The following is a 6,006-nucleotide window of genomic DNA, read 5'->3' on the forward strand; positions in this document are numbered from 1 at the left end:
CGTGTGCAATTGGAAGCTTCAGCCTATCAACAAAAATAAGAAATCAAGCTAAACCTGTGCTTGCCCTCAGGAGTCCCTCCAGTCTGAGAGTTGGGCAGGCCTGAAGGCTCGGACTGCTTGCCAAGGCAGTAAGGATACTCGAGTCCTCGCCTAAGAAACAGTCTAGCCACTGCAGCCTCTGGACGTATTCCGCTGGGAGGCACCACCCCTTGCGGCCCCGGTGGAGCGGTTTGGCGCCAGCACAGTCCGCTGCTGCGTTAGTCCTCCTGCTGTAGAGCAGTGGGGCTTTCCTGGCCAGGTCGCTCATGTATTCTCTGCGGATCCCGGAATCCACACATTTTCCCATGAAAATTGGGTAACTGTTCTGTCCTTTGGGCTTCTCTTCAATTGCTATTAGAAGTGTCTGGTGACCTCTAGTCTCCAGTACTATGAAACAGACTTGCCATTTGGTGCCTGGAGACTTGGTGAGATTTCCAGCTGGGTCTCACCACTTGGTTTCCTCGGGCTAATCGTGAGCCTTTCCAAGCCACGATTTTTCTTGACTATAGAGTGCACTTAGTAGGACCTTTCTTGACGTGACTGTGAAATTAAAATGACGTTAAACTTTTGAGAAGACTTCCCGGCAACAGGGTCCTGTGAAAATCAATAGTTTACTATGTAGTATGCACTACTCTAGAGATATAAGTTCACAAGAGACCTTAGGACTCTTGTTATCTCAACCCTTTTAATTTACAGCTAAGGGCTTCCCTGGTGGCGCAGTGGTTGAGAGTCCGCCTGCTGACGCAGGGGACACGGGTTTGTGCCCCGGTCCGGGAAGATCCCACATGCCGCGGAGTGGCTGGGCCCGTGAGCCATGGCCGCTGAGCCTGCGCATCCGGAGCCTGTGCTCCGCAACGGGAGAGGCCACAACAGTGAGAGGCCCACGTACCGCAAAAAAAAAAAAAAAAAAGGAAACTGAGGACTTCCTTGGTGGCATAGTGGATGAGACTCTGTGCTCCCAGTGCAGGGGGCCTGGGTTCGATCCCTGGTCAGGGAACTAGATCCCACATGCATGCCGCAACTAAGAGTTCACATGCCACAACTAAGGAGCCCACATGCTGCAACCGAGGAGCCCGTGAGCCACAACTAAGGAGCCCGCCTGCCACAACTAAGACCCAGCGCAACCAAATAAATAAATATTAAAAAAAAAAAGAAAACTGCCTCCTACTTTCAAAACTCATTGACACCACTTCGTTGTCTTGTCTACTATATGGCCTCATGACCTCCGTTCTTGCTCCTCTTCCCCTCACTCTACAAAATATCCAGTATCTGGATATCCAGTCACTGTTGTTGAAGTCTTTTCCAAATGACATACTGTTGTTGCTTTGTTTAAGATTCTTTAATGTCTCTCCATGACCATGAGAAATTTTTTAGCTTGGCACAAGAAGTCCTTCATGACCTGGCCATCCTCTAACCTCACCTTTCGCTTTTATACTTTATAATCCAACAATGTCAAGTACTTAGCTTTGACATTGTTGTCAGGTACTTTGACATTACTTGTAGCTGGCTGTATACATCATGTAATTTCATTATTCCATTTCTTTGCACAAATTATACCTTCTGCCTCCTATCTTTTAGCCCAATAACTGAATATAGAAAATCATTATAAAAATTAACTAAAATAATTGAAAACTTCATACATAAGTACACTTATGGCAGTTCAATTCATGATATAAAAATTAAAACAGTCTAAATACCCGATAATATAGCGATAAGTATTATGGTACAGCCACACAATGGAATGTCATGTAATCATTAACATTTTAAATAAGTTGTATGTAAAATTTTATTTTTTTAAATGACACCAATAAAAATATAAAAAATACAGAAAAGCATGAAGAACATAAAGATAACCAAAGATCCTCTCAAAGAAACCCACTAATAACATTTTTGTATACATCCAATGTTTTCCCCATGGAAATATCTGTATAAATATAAATAGAATCTTACCCCATATAGAGTTCTATATCTTGTACTTTTAACACCATAAGTATATTTTTATTATAACATTCTTGGAAAATATAGGTTTTAATGACTGCATAAGATTACATCATGTAGATGACCCATAATTTATATGACCTTTCCCCTATTTAGGGGGGAGGGCAGCATAGAAATATTATAATAAATATCTTAAACATTTATCTGTGTACTTGTTCTAATTTGGTTCAGAATGCTTAGCCCAGACCCACCACTTTCTGGAGAAACCTATTTGAACATCAGCCCTTACAACCGTGTTATATGCCTTATCACTTCATCCCTGGGCATGTCTGAGAGCACCAGAGTGAACATCTGATACAAAGCAGGCCAATCCAAAGGCTTACCGGTAGCCTATAGTTTGGCCTGGTCTCAGACTTGTCAGGAGGTAGTAGTTATAAGTTGAGCCAATCATCTTCCCCTACTCAGAAATCTAAACAGAGACCCAGAAGTTACAAGTTAGTGTTGGGCAATAAAATTGAAAAAACTATATTCAAGGATGTGGTGGCAATTATAAGCATGCACAGAGTGAGTAAACAGGAGGTCAGTCTGTAGAGAAGAGAGGAATAACCAAAGAGAAACAAAAGTTCTTGAAAGAGTAGCCTCCTTGTCTAATAATGGCTTTCTACGGCAAATTCTCATATTGAAGCTTCTGTCCTAGTGTTTTCTTTTTCTTTTTTGGTGAGATTTTAAAACATAATGTTATATAACTCAATTTTTATATGAAATAACTTAAGTGGATCTCTGTTCTTTGCAAATAGAACTATCCTAATAACACAACAATGTAAAGCAATTATACTCCATTAAAGATGTTAAAAAAAAAAAAATGAAGTACCCTAATAGAGTGTAACTCTATTTCCACAGGATATACACTAGATATGAAATCACTGTAGGACAAAGAATAATAACAATTTTAAGGCTTATAATTGGCCAAATAGCTTTACCAAAGCATGTCAATTTACCCTCAACATAAGATGTGTATAAGTATCAATCATTCTGTACTCTCACTAAAAATAGCTATTACAATTTTTGTTAATGATAGTGGTATTTTCATTGCTTTAATCTGTTGACGTCCTTTGCCATTTTTTAAAGTTGGTGTCCATCTCTTGTATTAACTTATAAAAGTTCATAACTATCCTAATCAGGGCAAATATTTTCCCTGTTGTCTTGACTTCCATATGTTCTTAACCTATAGTTTAAATTTTTTTAATGTGGTCAAATTCCTAGGTATTTTTTCTGAGTTCTTCCATTTCATCAAACTCTCAAAAAATGCATGTGTGTTTTCAACCATGGAAAAACCCACTTTGGTGAATTTTAAACATTTTATGTTTAAAATGGTAGAACCTCCTCTAAAAGAAAACAAAGAGAGAAAGAAATCTTGTGCTAATCTTGAACGTGAATCAGAAAAGATGGATGGGGTTAACTTGTGGCTTTGTTTTTGATGAACCAGCCTTCATGAAACCATATGGAGGTTCATGGAACACAGCTTGAAAACCTGTGCTTTAATTAATATATATTAGATCAGTATATATGATATAGGTCATGAGACGAAAGCCTAATTTTATTTTTCACGAAAGAGTTAAATAATTTTCTCAGCACCATTTACTGAATAGTCCTTCTATACATAAATCTTTTATCATGTAAAGTATTTAAGCATATCTACTTAATGTTTTATATATATATATATGTAAACCATATACTGGTTTATTTTTAAGCTATTTAGTAATAACTGAGCATTCTGAACATTTTTTCAAATGTACAATCAAGTTCTCAGTATTTTAACTTCAATATATCATTTATTATATGTTAGGGCAATCTCATTAATCTTTCTTATAATTATCTTTGCTCTTCTCCAATATCTATTTTTCTTAAAAGACTTTAGAAGACTTTTTTCAATTTCACATCTCATTGGGATTTTGATGAGATTGGAAATAAATCTATAAATTAAGAACATCTGCTCTATACAAGTCCCTTTATTTTCAATTAAATGTTTTGTTTTTCATTATTTTCATTCTACATTTTTGCTATTTGTTCCTTTTAAAGAAATTTTAGTATTTCAAACCCTTTTTTGCACCCATTGTATTTTTCTGATTATTACAAGAATTTAGGAAACTTGGTTTTTATATTATTACCCACCTTAATGGGTTTAATCAGTTCATTTAAAATTAACCTTTAAAAGTATATTGTAGGCATGCTTTTGTTTGCCTAATAAACATTTGCCTATTCTTTTATATCAATAAATCAATATTGAGCAATTGAAAATTGGTCAATTGACCAATATCATTTTGCTTTAATCTTTTCTGTTGTAATAGCATATAAGTAAAATTTTAATTCAATCAAGGGTTTTCAAAACTTTTTAAGGGGAGATTTAACCTATTTTGATAAATTTGATTTCCTCTCATCTTGATCCATGTTCTCCAATTTTTTAGATCTTCATGTTGTTTTTGTTTTGTCTTTTGCTGTAGGCACTGAATATTCTTTGCTTTTATCTTCTCTGTTTTGAAAGAAATATGTTTTTAGTTATTTTAGTTTCAATTTCTAACTTTGTAAAAAAATATTTAGACCTTTATTTCTAGAGTTGTTAAAGTCAAGAAGAAAATGTAATGAATCCATGCTATTTAAGGTCAGAGATGTAGCACACTTTCTTTTGCTGTCCTTCCCTCATTTGGTAGCCAGATTTAGCGAATAAAAACACAGGGTGCTGTTAAGTTTGAATTTATATGAACAAATAATTTGTTAGTATAAGTTCCATGCAGTATTTGGGACATACTTAATACTAAAAAATTATCATTGTATATCTGAAAATCATACCTAACTGGGTGTCCTGGATTTTATCTGATAACCCTACTTTCCCATCCAGACTTTAACATATAATGCTTTTATACTTAACATTTGTATATTAAATATTTTCTTGTACAACTATTTAATATTTTTGAAGTTTTGTAAACAAATTAACAATTATTCAAGACTTAACTGCATGTTTAACTGATTTTAGTGTTTGTTACCAGTTCTTTTACACTATGACTTCCACATTCTTGAGCTCTCTTTAAGAAAGGTACATATTTGATATGTTTTCTGTTTTCTTGCTTATCTAATTTGTTACCTACAAACATAAAAGACAATTTAGTTGATAAGATAAACTATGGGCGATAACATTTTTCAGCCTCACAATTCTGAAGGTGTTATTCTGTTGTCTTTTGACAATTACTGTTGCAGAGGTCTTTATCCATTTTCCCTCTTTGGTTTTTTTAGAAAACCAGAATTTTTCCACACCTCCTAGTGTCTGAACCTATGAATAAATGTGGAAAACTGGGAAGGGGAATGGGTGAGAGTGTATTATGGTAACCTCATAGTGCAGCACCCCTGCAACAAAAGGCTGGTTCTTGAGTTTTCTGGGTGACAGAAATAACATTTCTAAGATACCCTATCTTGGATAAGGGTCATACATTGTTTTCCGAATTTACTGGCCCTTTAGTTAATTCTTCAACATTTGAGAACTTGCTGTCTACCAGTTTGAGTTTCAAGTTTTGTGTGTTTTCATTTTTTTTTCTGTAGCTTCTTAGGGACTTTACAGGTGAGTCAAGATGCTATTTCATTTATAGCTAGCCAATTTCACTTCAAACCAAAATATAAGAAAATGTTTTGAAGTCAGTGAAAATATAAAATTGAACATACAGTATGACTTCATGCACATGAAAATGCACAGGAAAAAAGGCTTAGAATGAAACAGGATGAAAAGTTTTCTTCTTGACTCTTCTATATATTTTATAATGACTATGCATAATATTTATTGTAGAAAAAGAAAATACATTTTAATTTAAAATATCCTCCTAAGGATCTCCTCTTGAGGCAAATGATTTTTAGTAGGAATTAGGGGAAACAATAAATGTTGCTTGGGATTATTTGGGTTATTTATAGAATTTTCTTCCCAGCAGCATTTACTGGACTTAAGGTGAAGCTTTGATTAAAGCTGTTTTAACTAAATGAACAGAA

General features: G+C 35.0%; 1 protein-coding gene across 1 annotated transcript in view; it reads left to right on the top strand.

Moving 5' to 3' along the window:
- Nucleotides 1-6,006, top strand: part of ZNF215 (zinc finger protein 215) — a 193,123-nt gene that overhangs the window by 185,682 nt on the left and 1,435 nt on the right. The gene's annotated exons all lie outside the window — the stretch shown is intronic.

Source organism: Monodon monoceros, unplaced genomic scaffold, assembly GCF_005190385.1.
Source record: "Monodon monoceros isolate NGI ecotype Baffin Bay Population unplaced genomic scaffold, NGI_Narwhal_1 Super_Scaffold_7, whole genome shotgun sequence".
Lineage (NCBI taxonomy): Eukaryota > Metazoa > Chordata > Mammalia > Artiodactyla > Monodontidae > Monodon > Monodon monoceros.